At 42.8% G+C, this 18,732-nt stretch overlaps 1 long non-coding RNA gene across 1 annotated transcript; it reads left to right on the top strand.

Moving 5' to 3' along the window:
• The first annotated feature begins 11,319 nt into the window (after nucleotides 1-11,319).
• On the top strand, nucleotides 11,320-14,191 carry LOC143159091 (uncharacterized). Its single transcript, XR_012995105.1, has 4 exons — nucleotides 11,320-11,432; nucleotides 12,115-12,237; nucleotides 13,181-13,277; nucleotides 13,939-14,191. It is a non-coding gene; the product is annotated as an uncharacterized LOC143159091 (long non-coding RNA).
• The last annotated feature ends 4,541 nt before the right edge of the window (nucleotides 14,192-18,732 follow it).

Below are 18,732 nucleotides of genomic sequence, written 5' to 3'. Positions count from 1 at the left end.
GTCTCCAGCTGCGTGTGTAAGCATTTCCCTGGCGCTCATCCTATATACGTGTGCAGCCTCTCGGAGGTTAAATTAAGTCATTGATGCGGATGCGTAGAAGAGAGAACGGATGTGATGCAAATCACTCTTGAATTAACATTGCTGTGAAAATCCGTCGAATACCGTGCAAGTCTGGGGAATTGCAGTTCACCACTTGGCACTCAGCTTATTTTAAATGCTGAAACAAATTACTTTTTAGACAAACATTCAGTGATTTAAACTAAACAAGCAAAACTCTCCTTTATTCTCCTCCAAGGCTCCCAACCAGAAAAGATACAGCGTCATCTGAATTTCACACGTCACGTGAAAGAATGCAACATCTGCTTTTTAAACACAGAAGGGATTCACTCTTCTGGAGTTAATGTGAAAAGATGCATTCACACGTCTCTTTATACACAATGTCAGTGGTGAACGAGAAGCAGTTGTATTAGGAGCTTTAAAGTCCTTGTAGCTCATTTTATCATATAATTCAAAGCAATGTTGTCTGGTACGGATGTCTTTTGAAGACCCAAATTGTACGGTTGGTTTCAAGCTGCATATTTTATCTAAAATGGCATTAAATGTATCACGTATAATTAAGCAATTGCAAAAAAAGAAAAAAGGGAATAATCTGAAAGATATCTTTTTCCACTGCAAAAATTTTAACTTAGCGTAGTAGACCTGCACAGATACTCTTTGGGTTCAGTGTTTCAGATTAGTATAGAATATATATATATACATATAATTATAGTAGTGAAAGACTAAATTAGCTAGATGGGCCTACTGCTGTACTGCATAATAACTTGGTAAGTAAACATATTTTTGGTGAATAAATCAAAGGCATCATAAAAATACTGTTTACCTTTTATCTGCGGAGTTGCAAGGGCCATTCATACGTGCAACTTACTCTCCACAGCAGGAAGCAATAGAGAAATTATACAGCAAAGAGCTGATGAAGCTTTGTGAAACCTACTGCGCACGGTCTTGGTGCTATATAAATGAAACTGTTTTCGTGTTATGTTTCAGAGCTGCAACGGCATAAGCCCAGCGCAACTCAGACTATTTTAATAGAGCGGAATTTGATCCTAAGTAGCATCTGAGGTTTTTATTGAGGCAACTCAAAAGGACTGATGCTCTGATACAGTATATTACGCTTTGGGAACGTTACAATGGGATCTGGTTTGGAACAGAATAACAAAAGGCATATAGGAGCTTAATGTTGACCTAAATGATCCAATATATTAATTTAAAATAACTCTTGCCGTACCGTCTGGGCGTTTGATTCCTGACGGCTTACTGAAACTTCATTTGTTTTTGACAAAAATCCTCACCGCATGGCAACCACTTCAGCACTAACGTGGAGAAATTAAGGGGCTGTCGCAGTGCACAGGAAACGATCTGAAGCACAGAAACCACGCTGCTGGGACAGCTAGTTATGTGCGCTGTGAAAAGATTTCATCTGCCATAGCACCAAAAAAAAACCCCCAAAACCCCGAACAAAACCCCCAGCCATTTCCTCCCCACCTTTCAGATGCCACCAGCTTGTCCTGACGGTGAGCAAGAGCTGAATGAAGTTGGAAACGCCGCTGCAAACCTTCGCGCCACGTCCCGAGCGTGCGTGTCTGCTTGGTGCAGCCTCGCGAACCACAGCAAATTCATTTCCTTCTGAAAAGGGCTTGACTCCGCATTGTGTCTGTCTCCACCCGAAGACTTAAACCGGTGTTTTACGTGAACTCTCACTGAACCTGAATCGCCGTTTTCATATTCACCATCTCTTCTGCTTTGAGTAGTGAAGTCCTCCTTGGTAATCCAGGTCCTGTGGAAGAGGGTCTGACTTCATGCAGCCCAGCAGCTTGGCTGCAGAAACGGGCGCGGGAGTCCTGGATGTATAGCCGGTGCCCATACGCAGGTTAGCTGTGCGTCTGTTACGCACCCAGTGTCCCGCAATCCACCTACAGCTTCCAGATGTGCTGATAGGGGATGATCTGAATTTTACCCAACATACTGGACTCGAACCAGAGATTTTTTAAATTTTATTTTATTTTTTAAATTGCGCGATACTTAGGAAGGAAAAAAGCCCCGTTGCTGGGAAGGTCCTGCCCTGGTTGTTGGAATTGTAGGAATTCAAATACATGACATCGAAGTGCGTGCTGCTTATTTTGGGGGAGGGGAGGGGAGGGGAGGAAAGAAAGCAGTAAATGTCCCCCTGCCTACAGAGGACTATAGGCATACCTGCACCCAGAAACTCTACAGGGACACCGCTATTTTCTGTTCCTTTTTTCTGAGGCAGGTACTGCAAGAGCTGATGCTGGTTTGCTGCATGTTTGTCTAGAAGTATCTACTGTAAATGGGATACAATGAAAACTGACAAGCTTCAGGATTTAGCATAAAATGCTGTATCTTACCCCAAAATCAAAACCTGTACAACTTGTTACCAAGTGCAGCTGATGAGGCCACAGGTGTAATGTTAAAGGGATGCTACTGGTTTTTCATATATAACTTCCAGTACGTTAAAACTTTTCATTTTCTGAAGACTACCAATACTTATATATACCAATATATGAAGTATACATTTCAATGTGCCATAATTCAGACAGGTTCAGTGACTCATGACAACTTGGGGGGGGAACAATATCAAGATCTAAATTATCATTCTGTCCCTCAGGTCTAAGGTTCAATCAGAACGATTCCTACATCTTTTGCTTAGCAACACAAAAATGGTCTAAAGAAAAACTCACTTTTGAACGCTTTTGGGATGCTATTTCACATTTTAAAATGTTTCTACTGAAGCTGAGGTCTGAAGTGATCTAGCTGAAGTGGTGATGGGTGGGGGGTGTCTGTTGGTAGTCTGAATTGGACCGAACCCTGAAAGTATAGATTACAGCTGAGGTTGAACTTGAATCAAAAGAAATGCCAGTTTGATTCCCTCCTGTCTGAGTTGATCTTTCTACTCCTTGAAGCGTATTTCAATAACCTGCTTGTTATCTTCCTCTGAGTTACCGTATGCTATTATTGTTCTTATCTATACATTCATTTGATTATGGGACTGCCTTCTGAGCCTGTCACCGCTCTCACTGCTTCATAATGTGCATAATTATTTCTCTGTGGGCTGCCAGACCTGCTAATGATGCTGCGTCGGCTGTTGCTGCTCCGAGAGCCGAGGGCTGCCTGTTCGCTTCTGCGGAGCCTAATTGAAGCTGGAGCAGGGCTGGTAAGAGCAATGTAGGTCAGAGCAGTCTCAGGACTGCTTCGTGGGGGCATTAATGGCAGCTGGGGTTTTTGCACCGAGTTCACAACATCTTACTCCGTTAGGGCCCTTGGAGTTTCCCGGGCTTTCAGAAAAAGCGTGTTCTCGTGCGTTTATACTGTAGCTTTTGATTTGTATGTCACCCGCAGCTTCTGACGAGATCCACTCCCTCAGGGTCCCCGAGGTTGGTGATTTTATGAATTCTCTCCAGATTAAAATTCAGCTGCTTGTTCAAAGTGTGATGCTCAGAACTGGACACACTTTACCGGTGAAAGAGCGTATCCAATTAGTTCCTCCAATTTACTGGCCAAAGCAGCCTTCCCAGCTTTCTGCGTTATCTGGAAGCTGATGGTGAATCCAGTAAGCACAAAATCAATCTCTTCTGCACTGCTCAGTGTCTTCGTATGTGAATTAACCTACGTGCAAATAGTAAATTTCATGATGCTGAAATCACAGATAAAAATTGAGACCTTGTATTACCACAGCTTGAAATTACTCTCGTTAAACGGTAGAGAAACGTTTTTGCATTTCAGTTTATTACACTCATGTTGCAGAAGTGTAATACAGTTAGTAACACACCAGCGCTGTGGCACAGCAAATGCAGTCTTTGCTCTTAGAGGCAAAGGACTTTTGGACAGTCCAAAAAGGACTGTCGTGGTTTAATCTCAGTCAGCAACTGAGCACCACGCAGCCGCTCGCTCACTCCCCCCCACCCGGTGGGATGGGGGAGAGAATTGGAAGAGCACAAGTGAGAAAAAACTTGTGGGTTGAGATAAAAAACAGTTTAATAATTGAAATAAAATTATAATAATAATAATAATAATACAATAATAATAATACACAAAGCAAGTGATGCACAGTACAATTGCTCACCACCCGCCGACTGATGCCCAGCCAGTCCCCGAGCAGCGCCCCCCCCACCCCCCCCCCCCGCCAGCTTTCCCCAGTTTATGTACTGAGCATGACGTCACATGGTATGGAATGTCCCTCTGGCCAGTTTGGCTGTGCCCCCTCCCAGCTTCTTGTGCACCTCCAGCCTTCTCAGTCGGTAGAGCATGGGAAACTAAAAAGTCCTTGGCTAGTGTAAGCACTGCTTAGCAACAACTAAAACATGGGTGTGTTATCAACTTTGTTCTCATCCTAAATCCAAAACACAGCACTGTACCAGCTACTAGGAAGGAAATTAACTCTATCCCTGCCGAAACCGGGACAATATCCACCCCTTAAGGGGCACAGCAGCATCAGGTACAGGTCGCAAAACGGGCAAGGAAGAGACCACGAAAGAAGCATCAGATCAAGATTTTAAGCCGTAAGTTATTTCCCACGAACAAGGGCGGGGAGGGAGAAGGAGCAGGGATGAGAAGTACCTCAACCTCAGGATTTCTTTTGCACAGCCTGTTTAAGGCCAACACCTAGTAAATCACACTCGGTTTTACTGGGTAAGCGGGGCATGAGCCTGAGAACGACATCTAAATAGGCCAGGACAAGGTCACAGCTGCACGTGGGGAAGATTGCACAACCCCTGGCGCGCGCACACACACACACACACTCACACTCGCACGCTCTCTCTGTGTACTCATCTCACTGTCTTGCAACCCTGTTTGCTTTCACCAGACTGCCCAGGAAACCTGCTTAGCGAAGGTACACCTCACCCAAAGGTATATGGGATGCCCTGGGGAACCAGGGACTATGTGAGTAAGGCTTTCCCGGTTCTCCACATGGGTTCTGCATGTGGTTGTCACCCCCGGGCTGGCATCCGAGAGGGGAGCACTCGCAGGCTCCTGGCTTTGGAAGTGAGCTCAGGGGTGCGCCGGGAGCCCGGTGTGGGAAGGGTATCCTGGGCTATGCCTCGGCAGCCGCCGGGTCAGGCTGCTCTGTAACACAGCGCTGCCATTCTCAGCCGATGAACCTCTGGTGAGCTGTGAAAGGCTTTCAGGAAAATGCAGAGGAGAATGAAGAAACGTAAGCCTTTTGTTCGGAGTCCTACATCTGCAAAGCAGTGGCTTGCACTTCCATTGAAAATCCTGTTAGAAATCTGCAAACAGGAAAAAAAAAGTTAAATACTGTGAGATATAGGCAAAGTCTAGCAAGTTGATAGAAAGTACATTCCCCGCCGCCCCCCGCCCCAGGGAAAGACAGGGATGGAGGCTTTACAGGCCATTTTTCTCATGGATAATTGGCATGCTAATGACAATGTGTTAAACACACACCTAGTGTGAGAGGTCAGAGCCTACACTGGTTGCTTTGCTTTCTCCTGGTTTAATCGCAGCACCTCAAACCAGAAACCGCACGTTCACAGTCCATGCTCTAATGTGCACGAAAGGTACCGGTAAATGGTCCCTTGTGTTATCTGCTCAGGTTTTGTATGTGAGGTTGCTGTGGAGGCGTGCTGCTTCGCATTTTTGCTGAGAGAAGCATAATTTACCTTAAAGTCTCACAGTGCTGCATGGTAGTCTGTCAGAGAGGGTGGCTAATGGAGTAAAACCATTCTCCCAGCCCTGACGTTTACAGGTTGGCTGCGTGCATACACGTGTGAAATGCTGTTTCAGCTGGTTTTTAATGAGGAGAGCGAGCTGAAGAACGAAGGGAGCTCACTTGCACACCCCTCTGCCAACTTGCTGCTTCGTGCGACCCGCAGGCTATTGCGGAGCGTTGGGGTTGGACGCAAAAACACTTGGAGCCCATCTCTCGTCCCCAGATACGTATTTTAAAAAAGCAAACAGTGTGGCTGCTTTAACACTGAGAAATACCCTTTAGGTAATAATATAATAGTAACACTGGCACAGGGCAGCCTTCTCAACTCAAGCCAGTGCTGTAGCCATCAGTTTGTTAGATGTGCATGACAAATAAATCCTAATTTTCAGGTAGCATGTGAAAAAATAGCTTTACCAAGTATCATCCCCCGTCTGTCTGTCTGTCTCAGGTTGCACTTGAGATGGCTTTCAGATGGCTTCCTCAAAGAAGAGAAAAAAGAAATACATGTATTGAGAGGGCGGCAGATGCAGGGTTCAAAAAGCACGTCACACAGTCATCTAATTCTGGTTCAGATAAATGGTAACTTCTGCAGTCACAGAATTGTGTATTTTTATCCGGTCCTAGACATTTCCCTGCAAACATTAGTAATGAAGGCTCTTTGGATGGAGAGTTGGAATGGCCACGGAAGCTGTAACAGACTGAATTTGCTGCTACAATTTCAATAGACAAAATTTAGAGGAAACTTTGTGTAAGTATTAGATAAAAATAATTTATCAAGCTAGTGAATCAAAGCCTTTTTTTTTTTTTTTTTTTTTTTAAGTCAGAACAATTCCCGGGGTTGTCAAGATACTGAAGCAAGTAAACTGGTGTAAGAATTGTTCTTCTTTCTTCCGCCTCCCTGAAAGATTTTTAAGGGCCTCAGAAAGCACAGGAGAGGAAGGGCCGGCTGCGGCGGTGGACAGACGCCTGCCCAGCTGGATCCTGACATCCTCCCCCGTGCCTAGTGAGCCCCCAGTTCAGAGCCAAGAGTTTGGGCTTGCAAACCGCTCCCCGTGGTCTAGCGAAAGCCCCGTAACAACCAGATTGTGCAGAGTCCTCAGGTTTGGTTGGGCTGAAAACTGTGGAGGGGACTTGGCTGTCGTTGCTCGCTACCTGACGTCCTTTTGGGAAGGAGCACAGCGATGTGCTCACGCAGACGGGATGGCCGCACGTGTGACTGCTCTGCATCATCCATCATCTTTCAGAGGGCTTCAGTAGAGAAGGATGAGACCGCTGAGAGGAGTGGTGTTGAATGAAGGAAAGGGAAGAAATCAGGATAACTTCTGTATGCCTTTCTTTCACGCTGTGAACACTGTGTGGGCTGTTCATCCCTAAAATAAGCCCCAGCCGGCAGTAGCTAATGTCCACAGGTCACCAAGGCAGGACTTCAGTGTAAGCACATAAAGTAGACAGGCAAGGGGGCTGTTGGTATCCAGCTCAGTAATAATCATGCATAAACTGCAGCAGTTGAAATATGTACTCCAAAGGAACATGAAATTATAGTAATACCAGCGAGGTGTGGAGCAGTCCACAGCCTTGGTGTCCTATCGGATATGGTTAATGCTCCCATGTTTCTTGTCAGCACGATAGGCAGGACTCCAGCTTCCCTCAATTCAGGTGAAGCTCTTGTTCTAGCTCCCATTAAAAGATTCTTCCTTAATGTTCTGTGTATTTGTTAATTTTACCCCTAATATTTTTAAAATATTATTTTGTTCTATATCATACATACCAGAGAGTAAATACATAGACTGTAAGAGTACTACAGCTGTGAATAAACTAGCTGTATTTTATGCAGAAGATGTATAATTCTCTGTAGAATTTCTCCTCTCTGCCTTGTCCCATTTTTTTTCCCCCCATGATCCTGCAGTACACCAACACCTGAGACCATAAGGTGAAGACCAGAGGCAGCTCACCATGACATTGGTGTCAGTGGTTTCTGTGAGAACATCTCTAAAAATGGTGTTTCTACTGAGAGGTAACAGGTTGCGTTAAAAAACAAAACAAAACAACAACTCTTTTAACTTGTGGGGCTTCCAGGCCCCAAACGGATGGTCCCAAATCAAAGCCCCTCGATACTTTAGGTGTAGGCAACAAGTCTGTATGTTTGTGGTGTTGCTGCAGCAGTGCTGCTCTGGGAACGGCACAGTGCTGCTTCTTCCCTCCTCACGTCCCCTGCTGCGCCGTGCAGCCAAGCGCTTACACCCCGAGGATGAAATTTAGTTAGCAGAAAGGGTTGAGGGCTTGTTTTCCTCTCCACATCAAGCTACGCCGATCCAGAGCACAACATCAAAGCTCAGCTCTGCTCCTCTGCCACTAGTGTGGGTGTTAGGCAAGTTTGGCTGCTTTGTAATGTGATAAAGAGAGGTGGGAAGAAATGTGCAAAGTAATGAAATAAAGAAAACTGCTTAAAAATAAAAAGCTTGAAGTGCTTTCCTTCCTTTGTTTTTTTCCTTCCTTTGTTTTTTTCCTTCCTCTGTTTTTTTCCTTCCTCTGTTTTTTTCTTTCTTTTTGTGTTTTGTTTTACACTTGCACTGTGGCATGTTCTCAAACTGGGTAAATGGCAGCAGCTTAGGAGAAATTACTGTGACAAGCAGGACTCCTGAAGACTGTACCTCAGAATCGCCCTCGCTAGGGCAGCTGCTGAGGATGCCCACGGTGCAATACTTTTCCTGTCTGAGGAGCAAAATAATACGGCCCAGACACGTTGCTTCTGGAAATGCTTGTTTATAGGCAAAATTTTTACACGTTGAATATGCTGAAGCTATAAACTAGATTTTAACTGCATTGTGTAGATTTCAAGTAAAAAGTACTTTCCAGAATTGCAGAGAAAGCTCAGAGCTGGCTTTACCAAGTAAAATTTTTATTATAAAATTTCTGAAGTGTTTATATTACATATATATAGTAATAGGGTTTTCATATTACAAATGCCATAATTATAAATTATATAATCGTGCATAATTGTGTAGTTATTAATTCTATATTGTGGGTTACGTGCAATATATACCCTATATGATAATATAAATTTGCACTTATAAATTTCTTACGTATTTATAAACATAGTTTCTTACATGTTTATAAGCCTGTAATCTCTGATTTGCTCAGCATCATTTGTTAACTGTCGAGTTAAAGACGACTTCTCTCAAGCGTATGACTCGGTTCCTCCCTGGCCCTTCGGGAGCGGTGATACCTTGTTTATTTGCATGCACATGAAAAGCAGTATTGCAAAGCCGGAACAGAACAGCGCGGCGCATGTGCCAGCTCTCCGGTGCTAATAAAAATAAAGTGAAAGAAATAGAATAAGCAGGCATAAGTCTCTAAAGACTAGCAGGGCTCTCATTTTGCAAGGGAAAGCCAGTGGCAATCACTGGTGCTGATTTATTCGGAACTGGGGAGTGAGGAGGGAAGCAAACCAGCAGCTGGGCTCCCTTTTGCAGTTAAGTGCTGATGTTAACTCCTCCTGCCTGCTCTGGGGAGGAAAGGAAGGTTTAGACGCGTACAGTTAACGAACAAAGCAACCAAATAAATACAAAGGGGCCAAACAAGTTAGCATTTTGCATTTCTTTTGGTCTTCTGAGAGGTTGTATACAGTAACCGGGGGATAGACCGGGGTGCGGGGAGGGTCTCGGTGCTTTGAAAAGCGGAAATTCCCCTCTCCCGGCGAAGGAAACAACGTGCTGCGCTTGAGAGGGCTCAAGAAGCGGTTGGCAGCTGTGTGCAGGAAGAGCAAATCGTCTCATCTTGAACTTGAAAGCAAAACTCGATTTCAAGCGAACGCTAGAGCAGCAGTGTGATTGGCGAAGTTTACGGTTTGGGTGACCTATACAGTTTCTTCACCGAAATGTAAATACATGGTAAGAAAGCATTTAGAGAAAGGCCTTTCCCTGAGGATTTCTTTTGAAGCAATACAAGAAACCTCCCAGGTTTTGTGCATTTATGAATGTTGTGGTTTAACCTCAGTCGGCAACTGAGCACCACACAGCCGCGCGCTCACTCCTCGCCCCCCCCCCCCCCCTCCGGTGGGATGGGGGAGAGAATTGGAAGAGAATCACCACCCACCGACCGATGCCCAGCCAGTCCCTGAGCAGCGGCCCCCCCAGCCAGCTTTCCCCAGTTTATGTACTGAGCATGACGTCCCATGGTATGGAATGTCCCTCTGGCCAGTTCGGGTCAGCTGTCCTGGCTGTGCCCCCTCCCAGCTTCTGGTGCACCTCCAGCCTTCTCAGTCGGTAGAGCATGGGAAGCTGAAAAGTCCTTGACTGGTGTAAGCATTACCTAGCAACAACTAAAACATCGGTGTGTTATCAACATTGTTCTCATCCTAAACCCAAAACACAGCACTGCACCAGCTACTAGGAAGGAAATTAACTCTATCCCTGCCGAAACCAGGACAATGAATTTGACATTTTTAAAGTGAGGGCTTCAGGGGGAAGGTGGGACTGCATGCGTGGGTGGTCCAATAGCTGTTTACAAACCAGCTTTAGTGGCCTGAACGTTGCAAGGTGTTTCTGAATACCTTGAATAGGAAAGTTTTTGCCACCCCAACCTACTCCTGTGTGAGCCGCTGGGACTATTGAAAGATATATTTTTATGTCAGCTGATGCTGTTTTATCCTCTTTGGCTTGCACAGAAAAAAATATCTCTACTGCAAACTTGAAAATGCTTTAAAACCCCAGCTTTGAAGGAAGGCTTGAGGACGCAGTGACGATCTCCTGATTTCTGTTTAGCCTTGCTGGAGACCTTATCTGCTTCAGCCTGCAAAAGCAGCCCCGGCTTTTTTGGCCATCAGTAGCTGCTCCGTGACTCCATCTGGGTTTGTTTGGTTTTTTTCCTCCCTCTCTCAGGGGAAAGCTCACACGGTGCCTCAGTGCCGAAGCGGCAGGTGAACACGGGGCGGATGCTGCACCTCCATGGAGCCCGAACTCAGCTAGTCCAGGAAATCGCTTTGCTGCCGGCTGCCCTGTGCCACCACAGCTTCACCAAAAGGACGACGCAATGTTGGCAAAGGTCATAACTGGGGGAAACGTGCTCCGGGTAATGTTTTTATATATAGCAGAGAGGAAAGGAACAGAGAAGTAAGAAAGCGAATCAGGTATTTTTTTAGATCGCAGTGTGTTTTTCAGACTCGGTTCCTCAATTGCCTTTGCACTGTGAGGTCCTCCTGCCATGTGGTGTTGGTTTCCATCAGCAGTGTGTGTGTGTAAGATGAGTAATGCTGATGCTTTGCAAGAACAACCTCCGAGCCACACAACGGCAGCTTCATCTCAGAAAAACAAAGCGAGAAAAAGGGAAAATAAGTCCAGCGCAGCCCGGTTTTACGCACTGCTAAGATCTGTGGGTCTTCCAGCACGTGGGCTCGTGCACCACCGTGGCTCTGGCCGTTGCAGTGGGAGGGATCCATCCAGGCCAGGTTAGCCGGAGTAATTTAGAAGGGAAAGCATGCTTTAAAAGTAAATAGAGTGAGTCATGTTGCCTGTTGGCATAAACGCAAAGCACGTAGGAGCAGGAAGCGTCTTTGTTTTTGTACACGGAAGGGTGCTTTCAGGTCAGGTTATCGCTGAGGTGCATTTCTGGCCAAGCGAAATAACGTCTTGCTCCGGCAGCGAGACCGTCCCACCTGGCAAGGAGGAAGCAATTTCATGCAGTTCAGTATCAGGTACCTGCGTCTTTGGGTTTTTTTGTATTTAACACTGTATTTAACAATGATGAATCTTAAACCAGAATCCTGCCACCTACTGCCCACGAAAATGCCAGCTGCATCGTGTGCACAGCGGTCTAATTCTGGCCTTAAAAACCTTGTCAAAGCTCTCTGGGACTGGTCAGTCCTGCACAGGCTGGGAAAAACATTTGTGAGCCGCCTGAATTGCCCTACCGGGACTCTGAGCCAAGGTACCGATGTCTGCAGCAACGCTAGCTCTCTTTGAGAACAAAATTAAGTTTCCTTTTGTGCGTGTGTGGTTAAGTACTGCTGAGCAAATAAACATTGTGTGGTTATTGGTCATAACAGAAATACTTCTTTTTTTTTTTTTTTTAAATATCTGAGTCAATCGTTTCAGAATACTGACTTTTTTATTGCTTAGGAATGCCTGCAACTGCTATCTGAAACTTGAAGATTAGAGATGTATCCACAGCAGGAACAGATGACTGTTGCATTAACAGCCAGGGATGATTCTGCATTTAAAATTTAGCGTAAGAAAGAAGTGTCTGAAAACTGGCAGTCTGCCTAGTACCAGAATTATGAATTCGGTTTTTAGGATAGTTTAGGCTAGAAACCATCCTAATTATCCTTTCTCCTTTAATTAAATGAGAAGTCTGACAGTAGCCTCTGCTTCCCATAGCTCATGTTTTGGGCTCAGCTCATCCTGCCTTGCAAATGGGAGAACGAGGGAGAAATGGGGGAGAGAGAGAAAAAGAGAAGACTCTGGAGTACGCGACTGTCTTTGCCTCTTGTCTGTCTCCAGGTACTGCCTCGCTGAAACTTTTCACATCGATATTGTCTTTCAGCTCTTCTGTTCCAGGTGTTAGCGGCTCACTGCTTAACCAAGAATTTGGAGATCAAGCTGCTGTTGTGTTATAAACGAGCCATGCATAAAATGATGGCCAGAGTACAGATATATAGACTTTAAAATGTGGGGAAGGAAAGTAAGAAAGATTTATAGAAACGAGGGAGGCGTAGGCTTGTACAGGCAAATTCTGCCCTGAAGGTTCCAATTAATTTACTTGAAATTGCTTGTAATGAAACTAATTTTATGTGATATGTTTTGTAACAAGAATTTTAAAAGTTGAGTGATGAAAAATGCCCAGGAAGGATCGATCACACGTACACATTGAAGCTCTGCTCTAATACTTACTTATTACTAATATTTATTAAAATGCATAACTTGATGCATGTATGCTAGTTTGGATTTTAGAAGTCTTTTCTTTTGTCCAGCTCTATTGGGCAGTTTCAGTGGCAGATACTAAAAAAATAATGTGAACCCAGTCCAAATGTCATGTGCAGGATTTACAGTTTTGGTGGCCGCATTTGAATGAATCTTCCTTTTTGTTTGTTTGTTTCACGTCAGCATTTGTTTGAAGCCTCCACCGTGAGAAAACACAGTGGAAAAATTAAGTACCTGCATATATTTTAACATGTTAGTAGAAATATAGCTGTTTAAGTTCAAAGAGTTAATTAACATTTAAATTACTGTATTTAAAAAAAATTAAATGAACAGGACTAGTTGAACAGGTTTAATCAGAGAAGAAGTCACTTTAATTGGGAGTAGACATGCAGCAATACCAGCTCCTAAAGCCAAGGTATGCGAGCTCATCTTTTGCGAGATGCATCAAGCTGATTTCTTCATTTATCGCTTCTGGTTTGGGCCTGCATGTTTCAGTAATTAGATTTTTTTTTTCTAAACTAAGAAGATGAGAGGTGTGAGGATAGCAGCAGCACCACATGCAAGAGACCGAATATGAGCGCCATGTTAAATAAAACCATTTCTTTGGTGTCTGTACTCTGGTAAGGAATTTATCTTTTCTACATATCCCATTACTAGAAATATTTGTTACAAATATTTGCCCAATTTTACCCAAATTATTTTCCTCAAATATTTCCTCCCAGAAGTACACTGCTTTCCTTTTTTAAATTCCATTAAAATCATTACAGTGAATTTTTAACACAATTTTGAAAACTGGCCTTGGGTGCAATATTCCACCTTGATGCAGTGCCTCGCATGCCGCCGCCCTGGCCCGGTCTGCAGCCTCGCTGCTGATCCCGGCCTGGCTGAGAACCAGCAGCTCCACCACTTGTTCACTCTGGACCAAGGGCTCTCTTCAGCCTGTATTACAAAGCCTCTTAAATACTAGTTTCAGCTGCCACAGGGAGTTGCACATGCTGCCAGCCGCAGGCATAAAAATCATGAATTGGCTCAAAAAATAAGGCTAGAGAGCTAACATTTTTGTTCACTCTTTATACATATACATGTATGTATAATATACGCACACACACGTATACCTGTGTGCTTGTCACTTCAAAGCCTTTGGGTTCTGCCTGTTCCGCGTTTGCCAAGGTTCCTGTTTGCTTTTCTTTCCAGGCACCAGGGTGCCTTCATGGTTTAGGGACGTAACATTGTTAATGTGCTACAAACGGCGATCCAGGCCAAATTTCTCCCTTCATCCAGGGCAGGCTGTCACACAGGAACCGGGATCAGGTACGCTCTGTCCCTCCCATCCTGCGGAGATCCCAGATGGCTGCAGCGTCAGCTGAAGTCACGCTCTGCTCTGTAACCTCTTTCTGAAGACTAGAGGATACTGGTTCAAAGCCAGAAGCCTTCTGTGAAACTGCTTGTGAGTCAGGGGGTGCCTGAGAGGCGAGAGTGGCTTTTCTTTGTATTTTAAAGTAATAAAGTTTTCTATCTTTCTCTAGAATTAAAACCACTTTCTGTTTAAACATTTACAATCCTTTAATGCACATACCTCTGACACATCTTACAAATATGTGGAAATACTGTAGTCTGTGTTTTCCATAAGCCTTCAGAAAATTGACTGTTTCAAGGCCTTACTGCTGGAGTAATTTAAGAGCCGTGCTGCAAAAATGGGAAGGTAAGCGACCCAGCAGAAGATACAGTAGCCAAAACTCTTATCTTAAGACCCATTGCTTGGAGAATTGCATCAACTTCCCTTAGTCAATAATGAGTCTTATTTATAAATTCACATACAATACAGAAAGGAAGCTTGTTGCACTATTGTGGAGATCAAAGTTTCAACGTGGTTTTTTCTCCTTCTCCTGTTTAGAGAACTGAAGTCAGTTTGCATGTATCAGTATCCCTCTCCTTATTGCTGAGCCCAGCACGGTTGATAGCCTTGGGCATTTTTTTAAAGCTGTTTCTAAAGATAAACATTTTGCAAAAATTCCCAGAATGCAAGCGCTCAACTCAATTTACCCAGAGCCGTACTGTTTGTTAGCAGGCTGTTCCTTCATAGGGGGTTTTAAGTTCCAATTCAATGTATCATAAATTAATATCTAATGAGAAACTCCTTCTATGGTCAAGGGTGGAATCCCTGCCTTACTGAGGTCTGTACAAACAAAACCTCTATTGATTTAGTTCAAGAAAATTCAGAGGTTAATCCCAAATCTCCTGCTCCTTTTTTAAGAACCATTCTATCACTGAAAAAATATGAATAAAATTACATATACTAATCAAAACAATCCCCAAAGTGCCTGAGCACACTCGCATTCTTTAATCTTCACAACAGCTTTAAAAAGTGGATTGTCCTTAGTTTTTTAACGGCAGTTTGAGAAGCAGCTAGGAGATGGTTTTTGTCAATGTGCAGAATTCAGTCTGCCTTTTCTCCCAGGTTATGCTTTGTGATCTAAAATAGACAACGCATGTGTTCATCACCGTCTACTTGGCTGCAGCAGGTAACGGCTCGGCTGCGTGTGTCGTGAAGACAGCTGCCAGCTAGGAGATTGCTGCTTCTCATGCAAACAGTAGAGGTATTTTCACTAGACAGGCTAGGATGCTTTGATCATATATAATACCAGAGAGAAGGAGAAAGAGAAAGCATATAGTGTGTATGTATATATATATACACACTATAGTCTACATAGTATATGCATATATAGTATATGCATATAGTACACGTATATGTAAATACCTGTTTTTTTTTAACAGACTATAAAAACCCCCACCTCACTACAAGTCTTACGGGTGTTTTCTTCCACAGAAGCAAAGGGCTAATCGGGAGAGGAAATAGAAGCCCATTACCCCACCCACCTCCGAAGCCTCTGCTAAAGCCATTTATCATAACGTTTCTCAACCTTCTTGGGTTGGCAACTTTATAGGACTCGTTTTTCAAACCTTTTTACAGCACCTATAAAAAAATAATGGTAAAATGACCCCAAAGTAACAGTAATACTTGTCTTAAGCACAGAGATGGCTAGGTATGGTACGGTAACATGGGAGTTGCCCGGACAGCTGGGCTGCTAGATCTAGCTGCGGGACTGAAAAAGATCAACTTTGACCAGAAATGTTGTAAGTATTTCAGAGCTCAACAAATTTAGGGGCGTTCATGGTCAGCTCTTACTGCTGCAGTGTGTTAAGGCTGTATTTCCTGAATATTGGAAATATTTGTATACTTTTCCCTTAATGCTGCATAAGTGGTTTGGTAAATTTAAAGTGGGTTTAATTCTGTGAAAGATAGGTACTGGTATCAGAATTGTCTTTTTTTATTATTTATATTTTAAAAAAATCAAAATCTGCATCTTTTTACATTAAAAGAGATAAGTAGATGGACAGAAACAGTGTAAAAATGAATGTAAGAACTTTATTTACCTGGTCAATGGAAGTTTAGTTAATTTTTTTGTCTTTAAACTCTATTGGAATGAGAACACTTCTGAGATGGGATTTATTTTACTTGTCAGCCACATTTTCATGTAAAATGAAAAATAGGAAGGGGAAAAAATGCAAGATAGACATTGAATATGCAAACATTATTATGTAACAGTGAAAAATAAAGGTCAAAGGATTTATAGTAAAATCTAATGTTTCAGGAAGTGTTTACAGATCATTAATTGAAAGAAGACAGGTTGGCTATAACCTGAATTTAGTTCCATAGATTTGACTTATTTGAGGGCTCTACTGTGAGACCTGAGTTTTCATGTGGTATTGAGAAAGCATACAGTTGAGAGAGTAAACAGATCTTAAGATGTATCATCTCAAGAGTCTCCAGATGTATTAGCTTAAATATCAGTACACACAGTAATACCAGTAATTCATAATATCACAGGCAGCAATAACCTGGTTACTAACAATTCAGGGGACTCGAATGGTCACCAATTCTGAACTTAAGTATTTTTTTAAAAATATCTTTTATTAAATTAAAGATAACTTAGTATCTTGGGATACTAAGTTCAGTGCCTCCAGTCTTAGAGGGGTTCATCATTTGGAGAGAGGTCCTCTGTAAAGCCAACCTGTTCTCCCAAGGCCAGTCAGTACCACTGAACTTCCTGGGACTACTGAAGTATATAACACCGTGCAAGTAAACATAGCCTATAGAGGCCTTCCTAGCTGTTAATTAGAGCTATTTGAGACTTCAGTCCGGTAGAAAATCTCAAATTCCACTTTGACAACACTCAGATTTTACAGAGTACAGATAATATTATTCATATTAAATTTCTACATAGCCAACTATTTTATATTTCCTCTTAAGCATTTTTTACTACTAAGTGTGTGTCCTGAGGAAACTTGAGAATCGTAACTCACATCTGAAGCAATTTTTCCTGGCCCTTGCTGGAAGAGAGTAAAACAATCCCATTTTTGGTTATCAGTATTGTTTTCCACCATTCTCCTGAGCCTTGTCACAGTTAACACCCCCTGCCCAGTGCTTTTTGAATGGCTTCTTCCCAAACCCCTGCCCCTCTTTCCACCTCCAGCTGAAGGGTATTTCAGAGACAGGAATCAGAGAAGGAAAGGTGGCAGGCAGCCTTGGTGGGACCAGCTCCAGCACCAGAGCCCTCTTACACGTCTTACTGAAATCAAAAGGAGAACTGAGGGTTGAATTTTGAAGGATCAACATCTTACGGGGACACAGCTGTTGTAGTGTTCTCAGGTAGATGTGGTATTGTAGTGCTTAATATTTATCGTTAAAATGAAAGCCTGGAGAATTCTTTTCTCAGTTTTATGTTATGGGATTGAGATGCTTTATGTCTAGATTGGCAAATTTCTCTGCTTCTGAGGCCTTTATACAGACACTGAAAACCTAACTTGCAGCAGTGCACAGGTAGTATCATTTTGATGGTGATGGTCTGACTGGACTTCACATTTGTCCCAGTTAATGGTTGGCCTGTGATGGTCCCATAAAGATTTCCGAAATAATCTCTCAAATGTATACCAATTGTCAACTGGCAGAATTGCGATAAACAGTTCGTAATGGCCCGATAGCTTTCTAATCCAGGTTCAATAAACAATCCCCAAAGCAAACCATTACTCTGAAGGCATGTTTATTCTCTAAAGGAGATTACAACTGAAAACCTTCATATTTAAGCATATTAATTGTAGGCCTCTGTTACCAACAGATTGAAGCAGGCTCGTTCCAAGCATTAGTTGCTGTGATTAAAACATCTACCGAAAACAGTTCTTAACACTATAATTATAAACTATGCAATAGTAATAAAGCAAAAATCTTAGATGGAACCAAAAACATTATGTGAAGCCAGAAATGAAGCTTCAGTTGCATTCTTTTGCATAGTAAGTTATCAAATGTCTTTCAGATAAAAGCTGATTGCCTTAACACAACTACAGAACAAATTTATTCTGACTGCATTTATTTAAATCTATGCTTAAACATGACTCTGGTGTGACTGAGTAACTTTTAAGCTCGTTCAGACACCTCTTATTGCATCATGTAGTGAAAAATATAATGAATGCATAAGAAAATACAAGCTGACCTATTTGGTATAAAAAAAGGGGGGATACAAAATAAAATTAAAAAAAAATTGCTTGGGAAAATTAAAAAGTTCAAGGCCAAACTAGGCAGAATAAATATTAAAATATAAGTTTTTAAATAATTCACATATGAAGGCCCATTTCCTGCATTCATTTACTTAGGTGAAAAGCTTGCCATACCCTTAATTCAAACATCATAGCTAGAAACTTAAAAAAAAAAAAAGCACACAAATTTGTGAGCAAATAAGTAACAGCAAACCTCAGACAAGTTAAGCCCATGGTTACCATAGGCCCTATTTATGCCTGTTCATTTTTGGTTGTGGTTTTTGGGTGTTTTTTTGTTTTGTGGTGATGATAGTTTTTTTTTTTAAATCTGAGATTTTTGCTGTGCCTGTGTGGTATTGCCAGTCTTCTGTATCGGAAAACGGTGGTCTTGTCTTTTGGGAATTCTCCTTGATTTGGGAAGCTTTGTTAGGCCAGAATACGACTTGTCAGCCTGTGTCCGAATTTAGACAGTTTGGGAGGTCC

Source organism: Aptenodytes patagonicus, chromosome 3 (genome assembly GCF_965638725.1).
Source record: "Aptenodytes patagonicus chromosome 3, bAptPat1.pri.cur, whole genome shotgun sequence".
Lineage (NCBI taxonomy): Eukaryota > Metazoa > Chordata > Aves > Sphenisciformes > Spheniscidae > Aptenodytes > Aptenodytes patagonicus.
The sequence above is the reverse complement of the archived record's forward strand: the minus strand, read 5'-3'. Positions and strand labels throughout refer to the sequence as shown.